At 44.3% G+C, this 19974-nt stretch overlaps 6 non-coding genes and 2 pseudogenes across 6 annotated transcripts; all 8 read right to left on the reverse strand.

Annotated features, from left to right (window-relative positions):
- Positions 1-16251: 16251 nt before the first annotated feature.
- LOC119326963 lies at positions 16252-16336 on the reverse strand (annotated as a pseudogene).
- Positions 16337-16525: 189 nt separating this feature from the next.
- LOC119326962 lies at positions 16526-16622 on the reverse strand. The gene has a single exon (XR_005158304.1). It is a non-coding gene; the product is annotated as a small nucleolar RNA Z223 (small nucleolar RNA).
- A 61-nt stretch (positions 16623-16683) lies between these two features.
- Positions 16684-16769, reverse strand: LOC119327147. The gene has a single exon (XR_005158424.1). It is a non-coding gene; the product is annotated as a small nucleolar RNA U36a (small nucleolar RNA).
- A 50-nt stretch (positions 16770-16819) lies between these two features.
- LOC119327157 lies at positions 16820-16975 on the reverse strand. The gene has a single exon (XR_005158432.1). It is a non-coding gene; the product is annotated as a small nucleolar RNA snoR134 (small nucleolar RNA).
- Positions 16976-17154: 179 nt separating this feature from the next.
- Positions 17155-17250, reverse strand: LOC119326925 (annotated as a pseudogene).
- Positions 17251-17991: 741 nt separating this feature from the next.
- LOC119327114 lies at positions 17992-18099 on the reverse strand. The gene has a single exon (XR_005158397.1). It is a non-coding gene; the product is annotated as a small nucleolar RNA snoR1 (small nucleolar RNA).
- Positions 18100-18183: 84 nt separating this feature from the next.
- Positions 18184-18271, reverse strand: LOC119327111. Its single transcript, XR_005158395.1, has one exon. It is a non-coding gene; the product is annotated as a small nucleolar RNA snoR1 (small nucleolar RNA).
- A 70-nt stretch (positions 18272-18341) lies between these two features.
- On the reverse strand, positions 18342-18433 carry LOC119327112. The gene has a single exon (XR_005158396.1). It is a non-coding gene; the product is annotated as a small nucleolar RNA snoR1 (small nucleolar RNA).
- Between the last annotated feature and the right edge of the window lie 1541 nt (positions 18434-19974).

Here is a 19974-nt window from a genome sequence, read left to right on the forward strand (position 1 = left end):
ATTGCGTAGATTCTTTGCACGAGTAGAACACAAAGTAGTTGTGGGCGTTGATTTTGTTCAATATGCTTACCGTTACTAGTCCAATCTTGTTTCGACGGTATTGTGGGATGAAGCGGCCCGGACCGACCTTACACGTACTCTTACGTGAGACAGGTTCCACCGATTGACATGCACTTGGTGCATAAGGTGGCTAGCGGGTGCCAGTCTCTCCCACTTTAGTCGGAACGGATTCGATGAAAAGGGTCCTTATGAAGGGTAAATAGCAATTGGCATATCACGTTGTGGTGTTGCGTAGGTAAGAACCGTTCTTGCTAGAAATCCATAGCAGCCACGTAAAACATGCAACAACAATTAGAGGACGTCTAACTTGTTTTTGCAGGGTATGCTATGTGATGTGATATGGCCAACAAGAATGTGATGAATGATATGTGATGTACGAGATTGATCATGTTCTTGTAATAGGATTCACGACTTGCATGTCGATGAGTATGACAACCGGCAGGAGCCTTAGGAGTTGTCTTTATTTATTGTATGACCTGCGTGTCATTGAACAACGCCATGTAATTACTTTACTTTATTGCTAACCGGTAGCCATAGTAGTAGAAGTAATAAGTTGGCGAGACGACTTCATGGAGACACGATGATGGAGATCATGATGATGGAGATCATGGTGTCATGCCGGTAATGATGATGATCATGGAGCCCCGAAGATGGAGATCAATGGAGCTATATGATATTGGCCATATCATGTCACTACTATATAATTGCATGTGATGTTTATTATGTTTATGCATCTTGTTTACTTAGGACGACGGTAGTAAATAAGATGATCCCTTACACAAATTTCAAGAAGTGTTCTCCCCTAACTGTGCACCGTTGCTACAGTTCGTCGCTTCTAAGCACCACGTGATGATCGGGTGTGATGGATTCTTACGTTCACATACAACGGGTGTAAGACAGATTTACACACGCGAAAACACTTAGGGTTAACTTGACGAGCCTAGCATGTACAGACATGGCCTCGGAACACGGAGACCGAAAGGTCGAGCATGAGTCGTATAGTAGATACGATCAACATGAAGATGTTCACCGACGTTGGCTAGTCCGTCTCACGTGATGATCGGACACGGCCTAGTTGACTCGGATCATGTAATCACTTAGATGACCAGAGGGATGTCTATCTAAGTGGGAGTTCATAAGATGAACTTAATTATCTTGAACAAAGTCAAAAGACTCTTTGCAAATTATGTCGTAGCTCGCGCTTTAGTTCTACTGTTTAGTTATGTTCCTAGAGAAAATATAGTTGAAAGTTGACAGTAGCGATTATGCGGACAGTAGAAAGCTTATGTCCTTAATGCACCGCTCAGTGTGCTGAACCCCAAACCTCGTCTGTGGATGTTGTGAACATCGGACATACACGTTTTGATAACTACGTGATAGTTCAGTTAAACGGTTTAGAGTTGAGGCACCAAAGACGTTTTTGAAACATCGCGGAACATATGAGATGTTTCGAGGGCTGAAATTGGGATTTCAGGCTCGTGCCCACGTCAAGAGGTATAAGACCTCCGACGATTTTCTTAGCCTGCAGACTAAGGAGAAAAGCTCAATTGTTGTGCTTGTGCTCAGATTGTCTGAGTACAACAATCGCTTGAATTGAGTGGGAGTTGATCTTCCAGATGAAATAGTGATGGTTCTCCGAAGTCATTACCACCAAGCTGCTAGAGCTTCATGATGAACTATGATATATCAGGGACATATATGATGATCCTTGAGATATTCGCGATGTTTGACGCCACGAAAGTAGAAATCAAGACGGAGCATCAATTGTTGATGGTTGGTGAAACCACTAGTTTCAAGAAGGGCAACGGCAAGAAGGGATACTTCATGAAACGGCAATTCAGCTGCTGCCCTAGTGAAGAAACCCAAGGTTGAACCCAAACCTGAGACTAAGTGCTTCTGTAATAAGGGGAACAACCACTGGAGCAGAATTACCCTAGATACTTGGTAGATGAGAAGGCTGGCAAAGTCGATAAAAGTATATTGGATATACATTGTGTTGATGTGTACTTCACTAGTACTCCTAGTAGCACCAGGGTATTAGATACCGGTTCGGTTGCTAAGTGTTAGTAACTCGAAATAAAAGCTACGGAATAAACGGAGACTAGCTAAACGTGAGATGACGATATGTGTTGGAAGTGTTTCCAACGTTGATATGATCAAGCATCACACGCTCCCTCTACCATCGAGATTGGTGTTTGCGTTGAGCATAGACATGATTGGATTATGTCTATCGCAATACGTTTATTCATTTAAGGAGAATAATGGTTACTCTGTTTATTTGAATAATACCTTCAATGGTCTTACACCTAAAATGAATGGTTTATTGAATCTCGATCGTAGTGATACACATGTTCATGCCAAAAGATATAAGATAGTAATGATAGTACCACTTACTTGTGGCACTGCCATGTAAGTCATAATGGTATAAAACGCATGAAGAAGCTCCATGTTGATGGATCTTTGGACTCACTCGTTTTAGAAAAGTTTGAGACATGCGAACCATGTCTATTGGTGTATACGCATGAAGAAACTCCATGCAGATGGATCATTTGGACTCACTTGATTTTGAATCACTTGAGATATGCAAATCATACCACATGGGCAAGATGACTGAAAAGCCTCGTTTTCAGTAAAATGGAACAAGATAGCAACTTGTTGAAAGCAACACATTTTGATGTGTGCAGTCCAATGAGTGCTGAGGCATGCAGTGAATATCGTTATGTTCTTACTTCACAGATGATTCGAGTAGATGTTAAGAATATTTTCTTGATGAAACACAAGTCTGAATTATTGAATGGTTCAAGTAATTTCAGAGTGAAGTAGAAGATCATTGTGACAAGAGGATAAAATGTCTATGATATGATCATAGAGATGAATATCTGAGTTACGAGTTTTGGCACACAATTAAGACATTGTGGAGATTGTTTCGCAATTAATACCGCCTGGAACACCATAGTGTGATGGTGTGTCCGAAAATCATAGTTGCACCCTATTGGATATGATGCATACCATGATGTCTCTTATCAAACTGCCACGATAGTTTATGGGTTAGGCATTAAAGACAACCACATTCACTTTAAATAGGGCACCACGTAATTCCGATGAGATGACACCGTATGAATTATGGTTTAGAGAAACCTAAGTTGTCGTTTCTTAAAGGTTTGGGGCTGCGACGCTTATGTGAAAAGGTTTCAGGATTAAGCTCGAACCCAAAGCGGATAAAGTACATCTTCATAGGACACCCAAAACAGTTGGGTATACCTCCTAATTCAGATCCGAAAGCAATATAAATTGTTTCTAGAATCGGGTCCTTTCTCGAGGAAAGGTTTCTCTCGAAAGAATTGAGTGGGAGGATGGTGGAGACTTGATGAGGTCATTGAACCATCACTTCAACCAGTGTGTAGCAGGGCACAGGAAGTTGTTCCTGTGGCACCTACACCAATTGAAGTAGAAGCTTATGATAGTGATCATGAAACTTCAGATCAAGTCACTCCCAAACCTCGTAGGGTGACAAGGATACGTACTACTTCAGAGTGGTACAGTAATCTTGTCTTGAAGGTCATGTTGCTACACAACAATGAACCTACGAGCTATGGAGAAGCGATGGTGGGCCCGAATTCCGACAAATGGTTAGAAGCCATGAAATCCGAGATAGTATCCATATATCAGAACAAAGCATGGACTTTGATGGACTTGCCCGATGATCGGCAATCCATTGAGATAAATGGATCTTTTAAGAAGAAGACGGACGTGGATGGTAATGTCACCATCTATGAAGCTCGATTTGTGGCGAAGTGTTTTCCGACAAGTTCAAGGAGTTCACTACGATGAGATTTTCTCACTCGTAGCGATGCTTAAAGTCCGTCGGAATCATGTTAGCATTAGCTGCATTCATGAAATCTGGCAGATGGATGTCAAGACAAGTTTCCTTACCAGTTTTCGTAAGGAAAGGTTGTATGCAATACAATCAGAAAAGTTTTGTCGATCCTAAGGATGCTAAAAGGTATGCTAGCTCCAGCGATCCTTCTAAGGACTGGAGTAAGCATCTCGGAGTTGGAATGTACGCTTTGATGAGATGATCAAAGATTTTGGGTTTGTACAAAGTTTATGAGAAACTTGTATTTCCAAAGAAGTGAGTGGGAGCACTATAGAATTTCTGATGAGTATATGTTGTTGACATATTGTTGATCAGAAATGACGTAGAATTTCTGGAAAGCATATAGGGTTATTTTGAAAGTGTTTTTCAATGGAAAGCCTGGATTAAGCTACTTGAACATTGAGCATCAAGATCTATAAGGATAGATCAAAATGCTTAATAATACTTTCAAATGAGCACATACCTTGACATGATCTTGAAGGTGTTCAAGATGGACCAGTCAAAGAAGGAGTTCTTGCCTGAGTTGTAAGGTACGAAGTTAAGACTTAAAGCTCGACCTCGGCGGAATAGAGAGAAAGGACGAAGGTCGTCCCCTATGCTTAAGACATAGGCTCTACAGTATGCCATGCTGAGTACCGCACCTGAAGTGTGCCTTGCCATGAGTCAGTCAAGGGGTACAAGAGTGATCCATGAATGGATCACAGACACCGGTCAAAGTTATCCTTGGTAACTAGTGGACTAAGGAATTTTCTCGATTATGGAGGTGGTAAAAGAGTTCGTCGTAAAGGTTACGTCGATGCAAGCTTAACACCTATCCGGATAGCTCTAAGAAGAGATACCGGATACGTATTACGGGGCAACAATTTAGAATAGCTCCAAGTAGAACAGTTATTTGGAATAGCTCCAAATAGAGCGTGGTAGCTACATCTAGGAGATGACATAGAGATTTGTAAAGCACACACGGATCTGAAAGGTTCGGACCCATTGACTAAAACCTCTCTCACAAGCAACATGATCAAACCTAAAACTCTTGGGTATTAGTCACATGGCGATGTGACCTGTGAGTGTTAATCACATGGCGATGTGAACTAGATTATTGACTCTAGTGCAAGTGGGAGACTGTTGGAAATATGCCCTAGAGGCAATAATAAAAGTGTTATTATTATATTTCCTTGTTCATGATAATTGTCTTTTATTCATGCTATAATTGTATTATCCGGAAATCGTAATACACGTGTGAATACATAGACCACAATATGTCCCTAGTGAGCCTCTAGTTGACTAGCTCGTTGTGATCAATAGATAGTCATGGTTTCCTGGCTATGGACATTGGATGTCGTTGATAACGGGATCACATCATTAGGAGAATGATGTGATGGACAAGACCCAATCCTAAGCCTAGCACAAAGATCGTGTAGTTCGTTTGCTAGAGCTTTGCCAATGTCAAGTATCTCTTCCTTTGACCATGAGAGCGTGTAACTCCTGGATACCGTAGGAGTGCTTTGGGTGTATCAAACGTCACAACGTAACTGGGTGACTATAAAGGTGCACTACAGGTATCTCCGAAAGTATCTATTGTTTTATGCGGATCGAGACTGGGATTTGTCACTCCGTGTAAACAGAGAGGTATCTCTGGGCCCACTCGGTAGGACATCATCATATGAAGGAGTTGATCACGGGATGATGTGTTACGGAACGAGTAAAGTGACTTGCCGGTAACGAGATTGAACAAGGTATTGGATACCGACGATCGAATCTCGGGCAAGTAACATACCGATAGACAAAGGGAATTGAATACGGGATTGATTAAGTCCTTGACATCGTGGTTCATCCGATGAGATCATCGTGGAACATGTGAGAGCCATCATGGGTATCCAGATCCCGCTGTTGGTTATTGACCGGAGAACGTCTCGGTCATGTCTACATGTCTCCCGAACCCGTAGGGTCTACACACTTAAGGTTCGATGACGCTAGGGTTATAAAGGAAGTTTGTATGTGGTTACCGAATGTTGTTCAGAGTCCCGGATGAGATCCCGGACATCACGAGGAGTTCCGGAATGGTCCGGAGGTAAAGATTTATATATGGGAAGTCCTATTTTGGCCACCGGAAAATGTTCGGGATTTTTCGGTATTGTACCGGGAAGGTTCTAGAAGGTTCCGGAGTGGGGCCCACCTGCATGGGGGGGCCCACATGGACGTGGGTAGTGGGGGCAAGGCCCCACACCCCTGGTCAAGGCGCACCAAGATCCCCCCTTAGAAGGAATAAGATCATATCCCGAAGGGATAAGATCAAGATCCCTAAAAAGGGGGGATAACAATCGGTGGGGAAGGAAATAATGAGATTTCTTTCCTCCCACCTTGACCAACGCCCCAATGGACTTGGAGGGCAAGAAACCAGCCCCTCCACCCCTATATATAGTGGGGAGGCGCATGGGAGCTATAGACGAAGTTCTGGCGCAGCCCTCCCCCTCTCCCAAGTCGTCCTCCTCTCCCGTGGTGCTTGGCGAAGCCCTGCAGGATTGCCACGCTCCTCCACCACCACCACGCCGTTGTGCTGCTGCTGGATGGAGTCTTCCTCAACCTCTCCCTCTCTCCTTGCTGGATCAAGGCGTGGGAGACGTCATCGGGCTGTACGTGTGTTGAACGCGGAGGTGCCGTGCGTTCGGCACTTGATCATCGGTGATTTGAATCACGACGAGTACGACTCCATCAACCCCGTTCACTTGAACGCTTCCGCTTAGCGATCTACAAGGGTATGTAGATGCTCTCTCCTTCCCCTCGTTGCTGGTTTCTCCATAGATAGATCTTGGTGACGCGTAGGAAAATTTTGAATTTCTGCTACGTTCCCCAACAAAGGGTTGCCATTTGTACGGGTTCGGTGACCGCCCTCAAGGGTCCCTTAGTGGAATCACGGCATCTTGCATTGTGCAAGGGCATGAGGAGATTACGGTGGCCCTAGTGGCTTCTTGGGGAGCATTGTGCCTCCACACCGCTCCAAACGGAGATTAGCATCTGTAAGGGTGTGAACTTCGGGATACATCGTCGTCTTCGCGTGCCTCGGTTATCTCTTACCTGAGCCCCTTTACTTATGCACTTTACTTTGTGATAGCCTTATTGTTCTTTGTCATATATCTTGCTATCACATAGTTGCTTATCTTGCTTAGCATAAGTTGTTGGTGCACATAGGTGAGCCTAGTTGTTGTAGGTTTTGTGCTTGACAAATTAACCGTTAGGTTTATTCCGCATTTGTTCAAGCCTAAACCGTAATTATATTAAAGCGTCTATTCACCCCCCCCCCTCTTTAGGCGACATCCTCGATCTTTCAACTGCATCCATTTTGACTACTACAATATGATAGCCAATGGACAAAAATGTGACTAATGGGCAACTTTTTGAAATCAAAACAAAAATGGACAGTAAATTGATAATGACAGTAAACTGTAATTTGTTATAGAGATTTTCCTATTGAAAATATAACTGAATGGACAGAAAAATTGGTGAAAAGATAATTGAAGGCTAGGCTAAAATGGACAGTAAACTGATAATGACTATTGCCAACAAGAGTGGGAAAATGCAAGCTTCTGAGATTTTTTACATAAATTTTCCTACTGAAAAGATAACTGAATTTTGTGTACTGAAAGTTTACAGTGTCCAGTGTAGGAAAGTTTACTGAAATTTGTGGAGTACTCAAAGTGCTTTGAACTAAAAAAATCATCAAAGTTAGAAGCCTAACTAATTTGAACGGCTTATTCTCTGGGATCATCAATGTGCATTCAGGCTAATTCTTTGAACTTTGATCATCAATCCAAAGAATATATTTATTTGATTTTTTAATTTATTTGGAATTATTTGGGTTTATTTAGATTTATCTAAATTGTTTAAATTAATCTGAATAATTTAGTCAAGGCCTTTGGATTAATTTGAATTTATTTGAATCTCACAATTTGGTCTAACTTAGATGATCTTGTCTACTTGGAGTACATAATCTACCGAGTAGTCATGTCCCAGTCATGCATCCATGCATCCAGTAGAAACATCTTGCATACATGATCAGGTGTCAAACTTTTAATCAAAATCTACTGAGTAGTTATTGTGCTCATCCAGTAGCAACATCTTGCATACATGATCAGTAGTCATGTCGCAGATTTCTATTTACACTGAATTTGTATATCACCAAGAGCTCTGCTGGTTTCAGACTAGATTTACACTGAATTATTTGACCAGTAGTCATGTGAACTCTCTGAATTTGTAAACACTTCCAGACTTGAGCATTCAGAGTTTGCAATTGCAAAAAAAAGGTCCCTTGTTCATGAATTGTACTGTACAGCATGCATTCAAGCAGAAAGAAACAAACAAGGTATGAAGAAGAATGAATCCCTTCTTCACTAATTTTATTCAACATGATAAGTTCAGGTCATAAAAATCCATGATGTTGCATGAGCAATTAGACAGTACACAGGGACAATTAACAGGACTACTCACGTAGACAATCACACATGATCAATTAACAGGATTAGTCCACGATATTCCTTACAGCTCCACAATCTGGAGATCAATTAACAGTATGTACACACAACAAATAGTAGCAGATGGATTGGAATTCTTTCTGAAGTAAAATTAACAGGAGTTGGACCACAAATAGCAGCAAATAAATTAACAGGATTACTCCATGATGCTTCACCAACAGAGGAGGGATGTGGACGGCTGACCTCCTGCAATTCCTCAATTTCACCGCCGTCGTCGTCCTGGTGCCAGCTGTTGCCGCCAGCCGGGCAGACCAGCACGGCGGACGCGGAGGCGCCCTTGTAGTTGTGGCCGCCTGCTCCAGGAAACGAGGCGGCGGACGCATTGGTCGGCTTCGATGCCCTGGCATACGCGACGCCGACGAGCTCCGCCGCGGATGCCTCTCCAGTGCCGTGCCGTGACCCGCTGCCACTCGTCTGGTCCCTTTTTCTCCTCCTGCTCTCCCCTATCTTGCCGGCGCCAGTGACCTTTTCCTCCTCCTGCTCTCCCCTCTCGACGGTGGCCGGGATTGGTGGTGGTAGTGGAGAATCGACGGGCAGCAAGCGCCGATTTTCCGGAAGGGGATGGGGGAAAGCTTGGAAATTTAGGGATGCGGGAAAGGGGAGCGGGGGAGTTGCGCGGGGGAGCTGCACAGGGTAGAGGTGGATCCGCGCGGGGTTGCGGTGGAGCTGCGCGGCGGCGCGGTGTGCTTGAGCTACGCGAGGTCGCCGGCGTTGCGGGGGAGCTAGTGGAACTGAGCGAGCTGGCGAAGAAGACGATTGGACCGCGGGTTCAGTCGGATAAACCTGAAGGACTTTTTCACAAAAATACCGTTGCGACATGTTTTCCGGGACGGAGGGAGTAATATCAGATTCAATCTGAAGGACGAAACTTGGCAACATAAGAGAGATGGCTATCTTATTCATCAAGGAAAACCTTATCCAGTATAAAATAGAAATTAAAAAAATCTATCTGAATTACATAATTCCTTCGATTGTTCACCGCCTGTCAGGAACTTCAAACTTGCACTAAACAGTATTTGATGCAATAATTGCTTTCGCCAGGCCTGATCTTGAGGAATATGTCGAGCACCACAGGGAGCGGGCAGAGAAATCAACAGGGAACAAGATCGGCTCTACAGCCTTAAGAAAGATTGCACTCCAAACGAACAATGACATCATAACTATTCGTTTGGAGTGCAGGACATGGCCAACAATTATGATGTCAATGTGAGGTCGTGATCTACTCCTTTAAAAAGCAGATATCACCTGCAAAATGTTCTGAGAAACAAGCCATAAATTTATCATCATAGCGATGTTACTTCCCAATATCAAATCAGAAAGGCGACTACTAGGCGCCGGCGCACCGGCGGAAGTTTCGGCCGGTCGCCTCCCAGCCCTCCGATGCAGCGATTCGCAGCCGTCAGATGAGGCACCCGTTACCTTCGTCCTCCTCGCATAGCCTCCATCCTCCCGCCGCCACACGCCAGCGCACATCCCCCCGAGCCATGTCTTCCTCCTCGAGCCTCCCGTGTCCCTCGCATCACGGCTTCGAGCTCAGCGCGGCGCCCGCTCCTCCCCTCGCTCTCCACTCACCGCTCATCGGACAACCGCAGACTTCCACACCATCGTCTTCGTAGGTCGCGTCAGTCACGGCACCACGCCGTTGTTCGTCAGATCACCAGCAGGCCGACGCTCGTCGTGCCGCATGTTGATTGCACCATTCTGCGCTCCTGGTTTAAACATCTCCGGACGCCTATTCCAGCTCGCCGTTTACAAAAAGTTGCAGGCAGAAACGTCGCTGCCGCAAAACGCCGACGAACTGGTTCCAGAAAAAGTGTGATGTTGTCCGCGCGTGTGCAGATGGCTGGTTCCAGCAATTTGTGGTGCCGGTAGTAGCACCCCACACATACGGTCCCAACATTTGCCGCTCACCGTCTCGCTGGTGTCCCTTGTGTCGTCGCAGTCGCGCCATAGCCTGTCTACCAACGCAACAAATCATGCTGCCGTATCCAGCAAATCACGTCGCCGGTTGTAGCATTCACCGTCGCATGTTCTATATGTACCGTCAGTTCCAGCAAAACTCTTCGACGCTTCCAGCAAAACTCGCCATCGGTTGCAACACCGGTCTCCTCCATTGAAGCTCGCCGCTGAGCTCTCACCTGGCCGCTAGTAGCATCTAGCCATGCCAGTTGTAGCATTTGCCATGGTGGCTGCAGCTCGCCCAAACATGGTGGCAGCTCGTCGCAAAAAAATGGTTGGAGCGTGCGCTCGCTCTTGCTTGCCGTTGTTCAAGCATGGTCATCGTGGATGGTAGTAGCCGGCGTTGCGGTTGTAGCACCCCATGACACGGTTGTAGCAACTAGATTGCCCGCGTTCATCCCTGTGCCATAGCCCGCTCGTGGATGGTAGCAGCCCAGCCGAAGCATGTGGCAACAGCCCAGCCAGGATGCAGGCCATGGACTACGACGTGCGGCGTCAGTTGAAAGCAAGCAGAGGAGGAAGAAGGAAGAAGGAGACTTGTCTAAAAAAAATGGGGATAAGGCTTGCTACATGGAGGAACGAGTGGTGGAGAAGGGGTGGGACTGCGGGCACGTGACGCCTGGGCGTGAGACCGGCCGAGCTTTCAGCCGGCACGCCGGGATTTTTTGTTGAAAAGGACTACCTGCGCGAACGATTATCAAAAAAGATCACGTGCGGATGAATTTGATGAAAAAAAACCTTAATCACGGCGGCAGACGTGGCAGCCGGCACGTGGCACCTGCCGCCACCAGGCTAGGCGGCAGGCCGAGCGAAACGAGATTCAAGAAGTGGCAACGAAACGGTTGGCGTGGCAGGACCCGGCCGCCTGGCCGAGTGGCGGCAGGACTGTAGTGACGGGACTGGCCGCCTCGCCCCCTGGCAGCAGGTCTGTTCATGGCCATCGACGTTTTCTCCCCGCAGGCACTGATTCCTACGCGATGCCCATGAGTCCTGGCGCGCTGATTTTGCTGCAGACTTGTTCCTGATGCGCCCAATAGCGTATACACAGTACTCCGTGAGATCATGTCGGAAATAAGCTAATAAGCATGTCCTCTGGCTGCTCCTACTCCTAGAGTGGCAGCTGGTGCCGTGTATACTGCTAATCGACCAACCGGCAACCAGTTCTTGTTCTCAGATTAATACTGAGTAGGCGAGAGACATGACCGTGAGCAGGAAATAGACAGGTCCATAGAAATCAGAATACTCTAAGAATCAGCGTGCGCCTAGTAATCAGCGCGTACGAAACGACGGAAGGCAGCCCAGTGCGAGCGAACAGTACTGCCGCCAGCCGGCGAGGTGGCGAGGCCCAACTGGCACCGTACTGCCGCCAGGCTCCATTGTCGCTGCCGTTCCATCGTGAGCGTCAGAATCCCGTTCTGCATAGCATGCCGTCTGGCCCCGTGGCGGCAGGTGCCACGTGTCGCCTGACGGGCCTGCCGCCACGGTCAGGGGGTCCTTTTTGTCAAATTCATCTGCAGGTGGTCCTTTTTGGCAATTCGTTTGCGTAGGTGGTCCTTTTCAACAAAAAATCGCACGCCGGATCTAAACAGTTTCCAATCAAAAATACCCCAGAGTAACTATGACAAAAATTATAGCTCCATGTGGACATAAATCCATAGCTAAAATATTAAGTTCATCATGTAGGGCTGTGGGAATAAAGACCAGCTAAAATTACATAAAACTCCAAACATTAAAGTATAACAACTTACCATGAAAAGAAGTCAAACACCTGAGTTCCAGAAATTAACAAGTGATAAGATGTGCTGCAACCATTGGTTTTAAGTTGATGAGGTATAGAACTATGCACTGAGGCCCAGTTCTTTTGAGCAGATTGTGTAGAATTTCGGTCTGGAAAATCTGGAGCCAAAAGAACTCGTTTTAACTTCCAAAATCTGGAGAGGATTCTCTAGAATCCTAGTGCAATCCAAAAGCACCCAAGAAGCTAGATTTTCCCAGAATCCTGAGATTTTGGCAAGTCCCACCACTGAAAACGTTTCAAAATATGAGTGTACCCCTATCCCATGGAGAAATTACGTCCAAAATGCCACTAGCTCATCCACATCCACGCGCTGGAGAGCTAACGCTTCGCTCGGCCGCTCCCTGTTCGCATCAGGGGAAAGCACTCCCAGCCGCAGCGTGACGGCTAGGGTTGCCGCGCCGCCGCCAGACCCACCCCGCCGGCCAGGCCCTTGCCGCCGCCGGCGGCTAGGTTCCCGCCGCCCCCCGCCTTATCTCCCTCCTTCGCTCCTCTTCTTCGCTGCTCGTCCTCCCCTCCGCCCAGTCTCCTCCAACAAGCACCGAGGCTGCACCTCGACGGCTACCGACGGCCACCAGCGCCGCACCTCGACGGCCACCGGCGCTGCACCTCGACAGCCACGAGCAGCCCACGCGAGGAGCAAACCACGCCCACAATGAGGCATCCTCTTTCCCTATGTCTCTGTTCTTCTTTTTCTTATGCTAAATTGGATAGATTGATGCTTGGATTTGTTAGATATATGTATGGAGGAATTGCTGATGTTGGTAGATGGATGGATTTGTTATATATATATATATATATATATATATATATATATATATATATATATATATATATATATGGATTTGTTACATATATGTATGAATTTGTTTTTTGTGTGCTACTGTCAATGCTACTATGGTATTTGCTACTTGCTACTGTATGGATGCATGGTTGTATTGGTGCTATTGCTACTGAAGATGTTGTTACATTGATTTTTATGGTAGAATGCTAATGTGATAATGGTGAATGGTAATGGTAGATGGAGAAAGTCAAAGAACCCAAAGCAAATTGGGACGGTGCTGCTCATATAATTTTTATGAATGTGGGCGTAGAGGAGGTTCGAGCAAATAACCGGAACGGTGGTTATTTGTCGGACATAGGACAAGCTAATTTGCATAAAAAGTTCAATGAACGCTCTGGAAGAAACTATTCGACCCGGCAAATCAAAAATAGGTGGGCTGTATGTAGAAGCGAGTACAACACATGGAAGACATTGATCCAGCAAGCATCTGGCTTAGGAAGAGATGAACATACACACACTATTGCAGCTACAAATGAGTGGTGGGCATTGGAGATAAAGGTATTCTTGTTGTCATGCAATTACTTAAATAATGAGTCATGTTGCTTCAGTTTTGATATTAACCTGTGGTGCTATATGATTACAGGCACATCCAGAAGCTGCCAACTTTCGCTATGCTCCACTAGCGGAGGAGGAAAAAATGTCAGAGGTTTTCGATACTACTTGTGTCACAAATGAGCATATGAGGGTGCCAACTCCCTCGTATCAAGGTGATCCCTCTCGAATCAGTTTGGAGGATGAGTCAGGGTGTGATAGTCATGAAGGCCAAGTTACCCCTGTTCAAAATCGAGCCAAGGGTGGGAAGAAGAGGGTGTGTCCTTATTCGCCAAGTCCAAAGATGAATGACAAGTGGGCAAGTGAGAATGCTAAAAATGAGGCTTTTGTACGCATGGTGGATATCTTTGGTGCAAGAGACAAGAGGGATGCAGAGGAGATTGCAAGGGAGAAGAGGGATGCAGAGGAGAGGGCAAGGGAGAAGAGGGAAGCAGAGAAGAGGGATGTAGAGGAGAGTGTGGATCCAACAAGACAAGAGATTAAACAAATGATGGCCATGGTGGAAGCAGATGGTGCAAAACCAGGAAGTGATGAGCATTTCTATGCTACATTTCTTTTCATGGAAAAGAAATATCGTGATGTTTTCTCCACTTTCACGACTCATGAACCTCTTGCAAGGCTTGGATGGATAAAGAGGATGTGGGAGCTTAATAATAAGTAGAACATCTATGTTTTAATTGCTTTCTACCAGACTATTTACTTGTAATGTTGTGAGCTAAGCTACTTGCATTGGAGATGTACTTTTGTGAACTAAGCTATTTGCTTTGGAGATGTACTGTTATCTGAACTGTGTTGTATCTAATATTACACTATGTGCATGTTGTTGTGGCAGATCAATAAATCCAGAAAGAAACAAGAAGAAAAGGAATTTGAGGCAGCCATGGTTGCATTTGCTATGGATGTGGCGTCGTCAAGTGTGACACTGCCGTACGCACCAAGAAAGTTACATCTTGTTACAGGCCTCCAATGGGTAGAAGAGAAGGAGAAAGATGCAAAATCTTTCTATGCTATGTTCAGAATGAGGAGGTCAGTGTTTCGCACATTGCATGATCTGTTAGTTCAGAAGTATGGGCTTGAGTCAACTTCCAACATTTCATCCAAAGAAGCATTGGCACAATTTTTATGGACTGTGGGTACATGCCAAACAACTGTTAATGTCGCAAATCGGTTTGCACATAGTCATTCTGTCATTAATAAAAAATTCCACGAGGTTTTGGAGTGTGTAGACCGCATGGCCGGTGATTACATAAGACCAATTGATCCAACTTTCTCTGAACCACACCCAGTACTTAGAAAAACAAAGTTTTGGCCTCACTTTCAACATGCTATTGGAGTCATTGATGAAACACACATTAAGGTGAATGTGCCAAAGGAGTTGGAGCCCCAACATAAGAATAGGAAAGGTTACACAAGTGAAAATGTTATAGCAGTGTGTGATTTTGATACGAGGTTCACGTTTGTTGTTCCCGGATGGCCCGGATCTGTTCATGACACGTGTATGAAGCGATGCCATAGTTCATTATGATCACTTTCCACAACCCCCCACAGGTAACATCTCGCATGTACCCATATTGTTATATACAAGATGGTATATTGTAAATTTCTAATTTCTTTTGTTGATGTCGTACTGTAGATAAATATTATCTTGTCGACTCCGGATATCCAAACAGGGTTGGATATCTATCTCCATACAAAGGGCAACGATACCATGTACCAGATTTCCAACAACACCCACCAGTTGGGAGATATGAGACATTCAACTATCGACATTCTTCATTGTGAAATGTCATCGAAAGAACATTTGGTGTTCTCAAGATGAAATGGCGAATTCTTGAAGGAGGCATACCTCAGTACAAACCAGACCCAAAAGATGATTGTCACTACATGCATGTGTCTCCGCAATTGGATTCGTGATAGCAAGTTACGTGATGAGCATTTTGACAAGTTCGACAATGATGCATATGTGCAACCTCCATTGTCGTTTACAGGCGCCAATGCTCTACCACCAAAAGATGATGGTACCATGAACGCAATACGCGAGGCGATTGCTGCTAGTCTCGTACCTTGAGATTATCCTTTTTTTAGTTCATCCACTTTTGTAATGAACAAATCTTTAAATCCATTCTAAATGTAATATTTAGCACTTTTTATGACATTCGAAAATCACTTTCGTACCCATATTCGACTAGATACTGTTAGAAACAACAAGGTGTTAATAAATTCAAACATTTTCTATCTAAGGGTACTATAGACATTTCAACACACAATTCTTTCCAGAATCTCAACCTACAATCTCAGAAAAGAACTCGGCAACAGATTCTAAGAGAAGCAGATTCTGGGAAAATTTTCCAAAATCTTGATTCTGCAGAAGTGTGAAAAGAACTGGGCCTAAAGATGTTCCAATGGTCTTTCACTTACGAGTGAAATGTCTGTACCGTTACTAAACTAGCTACTAATAAGTGCTACTAGCGTCCAGTAAATTCAATACCTTTTCACAATTCACAGCCAATTCATTTCGTTGCAAATGTTAATCAAGTTTCAAGTTCAGAATATGGCCCAGGTAACTTGTTTCTCCATATAGTAGCAATTGCTGCGAGGATGCAGTGGAAATTTGTTAAATTTCGCGTCGTTATTTAACTCCCATCTCAGATGGCTTTTCAGTCATGAATTTTCAGAGGCAGAACTGGCATGTTTGCTTAAAGTGTTTATCATCACCGCCATGAACAAACAACATAATAACATAAATAAACCAAGATCATAAAGAAAAGGATCTGGTAAATACAGTGGCTCATATTAAGAAATTCAACCATGTTCAACTGTTGGGATACGCATCATAAGGTGTAAAAAGGAATTTGTTGTATTACAGAATCAGAAACTAAACTAGGCTGGTACAACAGTTAAAAGATGATAGATCATGGCTCAGATAGGTATATAACAGGCTTTTCAGTCATAAATTTTCAGAAGCAGAACTGGCATGTTTGCTTAAAGTGTTTATCATCACCGCCATGATCAAACAACATAATAACATAAATAAACCAAGATCATAAAGAAAAGGATCAGATATTTACCCTGGCTCATATTAAGAAATTCAACCATGTTTTCCCTTGTGCTTCACGAGTTAAATCAGAAGCGCGGGTAAGATTCTAATCACTGCCACCAAACAATCCAAGATCCGAAACAACAACAGCGGAAAACAGATGTGATGTGAATGTATCCGTTACTCTGACACAGGCTGCTCATTCACGCGTAGTGTCGCGGCCTGCAACACTGAACGGCGGTGTGGATCTAGCACAGCATTGGGGCTTTCCTTCATCACAGAGGACCGAGATCCATCCGACAAGCCCGGGGTTAGCATCGTGCAAGACAAGAAAATTATAAATCTGATAACAAGAAATTCCACACTGGATAGCGAGAGGAACATTTGCTTTCTTCCCCATCTCCTCGCTGCCCAGGACCCATACAGATATTAGTTTACAGGCACGAATACTCTTAAGATAAGCAAATCAAAACAAACACATCAATATCTAAACCACTGATAGCAAACAACTCAGTCCCTTAGATGTTCTTTGACCATGCGATCATTTCCGCAGGAGTCATTACAGGTCTGTAACTGTAAAATGGGCTCATCACAGCTGTCAAAATCAAATTACCAAAAAAGTGTCGACCGGATTTATTTTTTGTGTGACGCATGCATGTATGTAAGAGCTGCCAGTGCCCTGGGAGAGAGAACCCGTAGGGCAAAAGAGGGGCCAACTCAGATACAACAGAACACTATTGCTTCAAGGGAACGAGTCCAGTGGAAACAAATCAGCCTCAAGAGACTGAACATCCCAATGACCAGATGACGAAGCACAAACAAATCACAAGTTGAGACCAGAAGACAAAGTACACAATTAGGATTGTGCTGTTCATTATCTATCTATTGACGATTTCCTGGGTGTTGAGAGCAATCAATCCCGGTTAACCGTAAGTGCATCTTTATCATTGTTGTGCTACAACTTTCCTTGTAATAACGAATAATTAATTACATAGTACTATTTAGTAAAAATAAGATAAATCCTGAACTGATAATCACCACACTTTGAACGCGAGTTTGTTTCTTCAGATAGCTTACAGTGGACTCAGCTGCATAGATGATCCAGGGAGGGAGTGCCTGAGTGAACTCGTGCCATTATGTAACTCCCATCTCCAGCGGACAGGCCTCTTGACTATATATTCTAAATCGCCTAACATTGCACGAGAAACGCACAATAACATACTAAAATTGCAAACAAAAAGGACACACAACTAATCTCAGAGAGTCAACCAGGAGGACAACCGTAACAGGCTATACTATGGCCAACGAAAATTGTAAAGCTGGCGCAAGCAACATAAGAAAAGCTCAGACAGTTGCTATACTCTGCTCAACGAAGGGTGCCTCTCTCGAGAGAGTGGGGCGCACTTCTCATACAAGAGGTGTCAGAAGAAAGCGATGCTCGTCACAGCTGTTGCTCATATTGAAGCCAAATGACAAGAAAAATAACCAAACGGAAAAGGGACATTCACAGGATGAGATCTTGATCGTAAGATGAGCTCAGAGGGTTGCTAATCTGCTCATGGAAGGGACGAGTCCCTTCTCATACAAGAGGTGTCAGAAATAAGCAGTGCTCATCACGGCCAACGATTCTTACCAAGATACTAGTTGTTGCAAATCCATCAAAAATAAACAAACAAATTAGCGTGTGACTGTGCTCAGATATGTTTGCTGCAATCTGCTCAGCGAAGCGCATCAAGGCGCTTCTCGTACAAGAGGTGTCAGAAGTAAAGCAATCATCACGGCACAAAAACAGCAGAAGAACGAGATCTATTGGCAGATGAGACGGCGAGAGAAAGTAGAGATGCCGCGCAAGACGAGAGGAAGAGGAGCCGCCGCCGCCGCGCCATGATCGGCCGTGGAGCGGATGGACTGCGGCGGCGGCGGCGGTTCAAACCCTAGAGAGGTGTTGTGTTGGCGTCTCTGCCCACGGTCGACTTATATAGAGGGGGTGGGAGCGGGCCAAGATTTTGTGTGGGCCTTTCCTCCTATGGGCCTGTAGTGGGTTGCTAAAAAACATCTAAGCCCTGTAGTCTTTTTGTTTTAGCATGTTGTTTTATCTGCAGCGGACACGCCTAAAAGCAATCTGCACCGTCTAAAAAATCAACATATTTTTCATTTGACTAATTTATATTTGCTTCCACTCGAATTTTTTGGGTGGACGATCTCGAGATGTGTTTAGTGCCGAATATTTCAGTTGAATGCTATTTCTCACTTTCATTTGAGTTTCTAGAGGTTGAATCGCGCATTGGGATTGATGTGCTATTTCGCGTTCGTTCGGATTTATGATTTTTTATATGTTGGATCATAGAATTTCTCTTCAAACCTTTTTTTTGTCTGTCAACGGCTTGCTTTCCAACTAAGTCTTTGTTTGAGACTTGTTTTTCCATTTTGTCTTCATTTTATGCATTTCGTGTGATACAGTCTTTGTTACCCAAGAATCACTAATGCTAGTCCTGAGTTTTTATAGTTTTGGGGTATCAAAGTAATAGTTTTGGGTTTGTCGATGATGGCCACCCGATTTTCTGGGGTCATGTTGTTCTAGAGACACACAACACAATTTTGGCGAATTTATTGAAACCTGGTATGCCCAACCGGTCTCCTTTGTACCCAATCATTGTGGACATCAAGGACCATTTGAATATGTGCCAATCCTTCATTGTTGCTGCTATCAAATGAGAAGCAAATTTAGTGGCACATGAGCTTGTTGAGTTGGTCAGAGTGAAGGAGATGAGACGATCGGGGCAAACATACTACAACAACTCGGGCGTTTGATGCGTCATAGTTGTAACCGGATGCTCATTTAATAGTGCAAGCTCTTTTAGCTAACAAAATGGGGTTATTGTTGTCTAGTTTTTATAGTTCCAAAGAACTAGAGTTACAGTTTATCATTGTTGTATATAATGTGATATACTGTTGTAACTCGCATGCTCGGCATGAAAATTTTGATGATTCATTCTCGATCTTTGGAAATTAATTAGATATTTTGAGTTATGTTGAGTTTATTTCCAGTCAAATGTCGATTTGGTTTCATGCATATAGCTTCCATGTTTTAGGCTGCAATTTTTGTTTGAAGATTTCTTTTTTTCCACTCGAATGTAAAATATGCACCTACGATGGTCTTGTTTTTATGGGATCTGTGGTGGTCCTTTCATGGTATACGTGCTCTGATGCTGAGGACCTTTCCCCTCACCAGCTCTTCATTATTTGTAATGTCTATAAGTTGTTAAAGATATCTAGGATAGAATGGAGGACGACGTGATTCCATCATCAAGGAGATCTCCACTC

This window comes from Triticum dicoccoides, chromosome 6B, assembly GCF_002162155.2.
Source record: "Triticum dicoccoides isolate Atlit2015 ecotype Zavitan chromosome 6B, WEW_v2.0, whole genome shotgun sequence".
NCBI lineage: Eukaryota > Viridiplantae > Streptophyta > Magnoliopsida > Poales > Poaceae > Triticum > Triticum dicoccoides.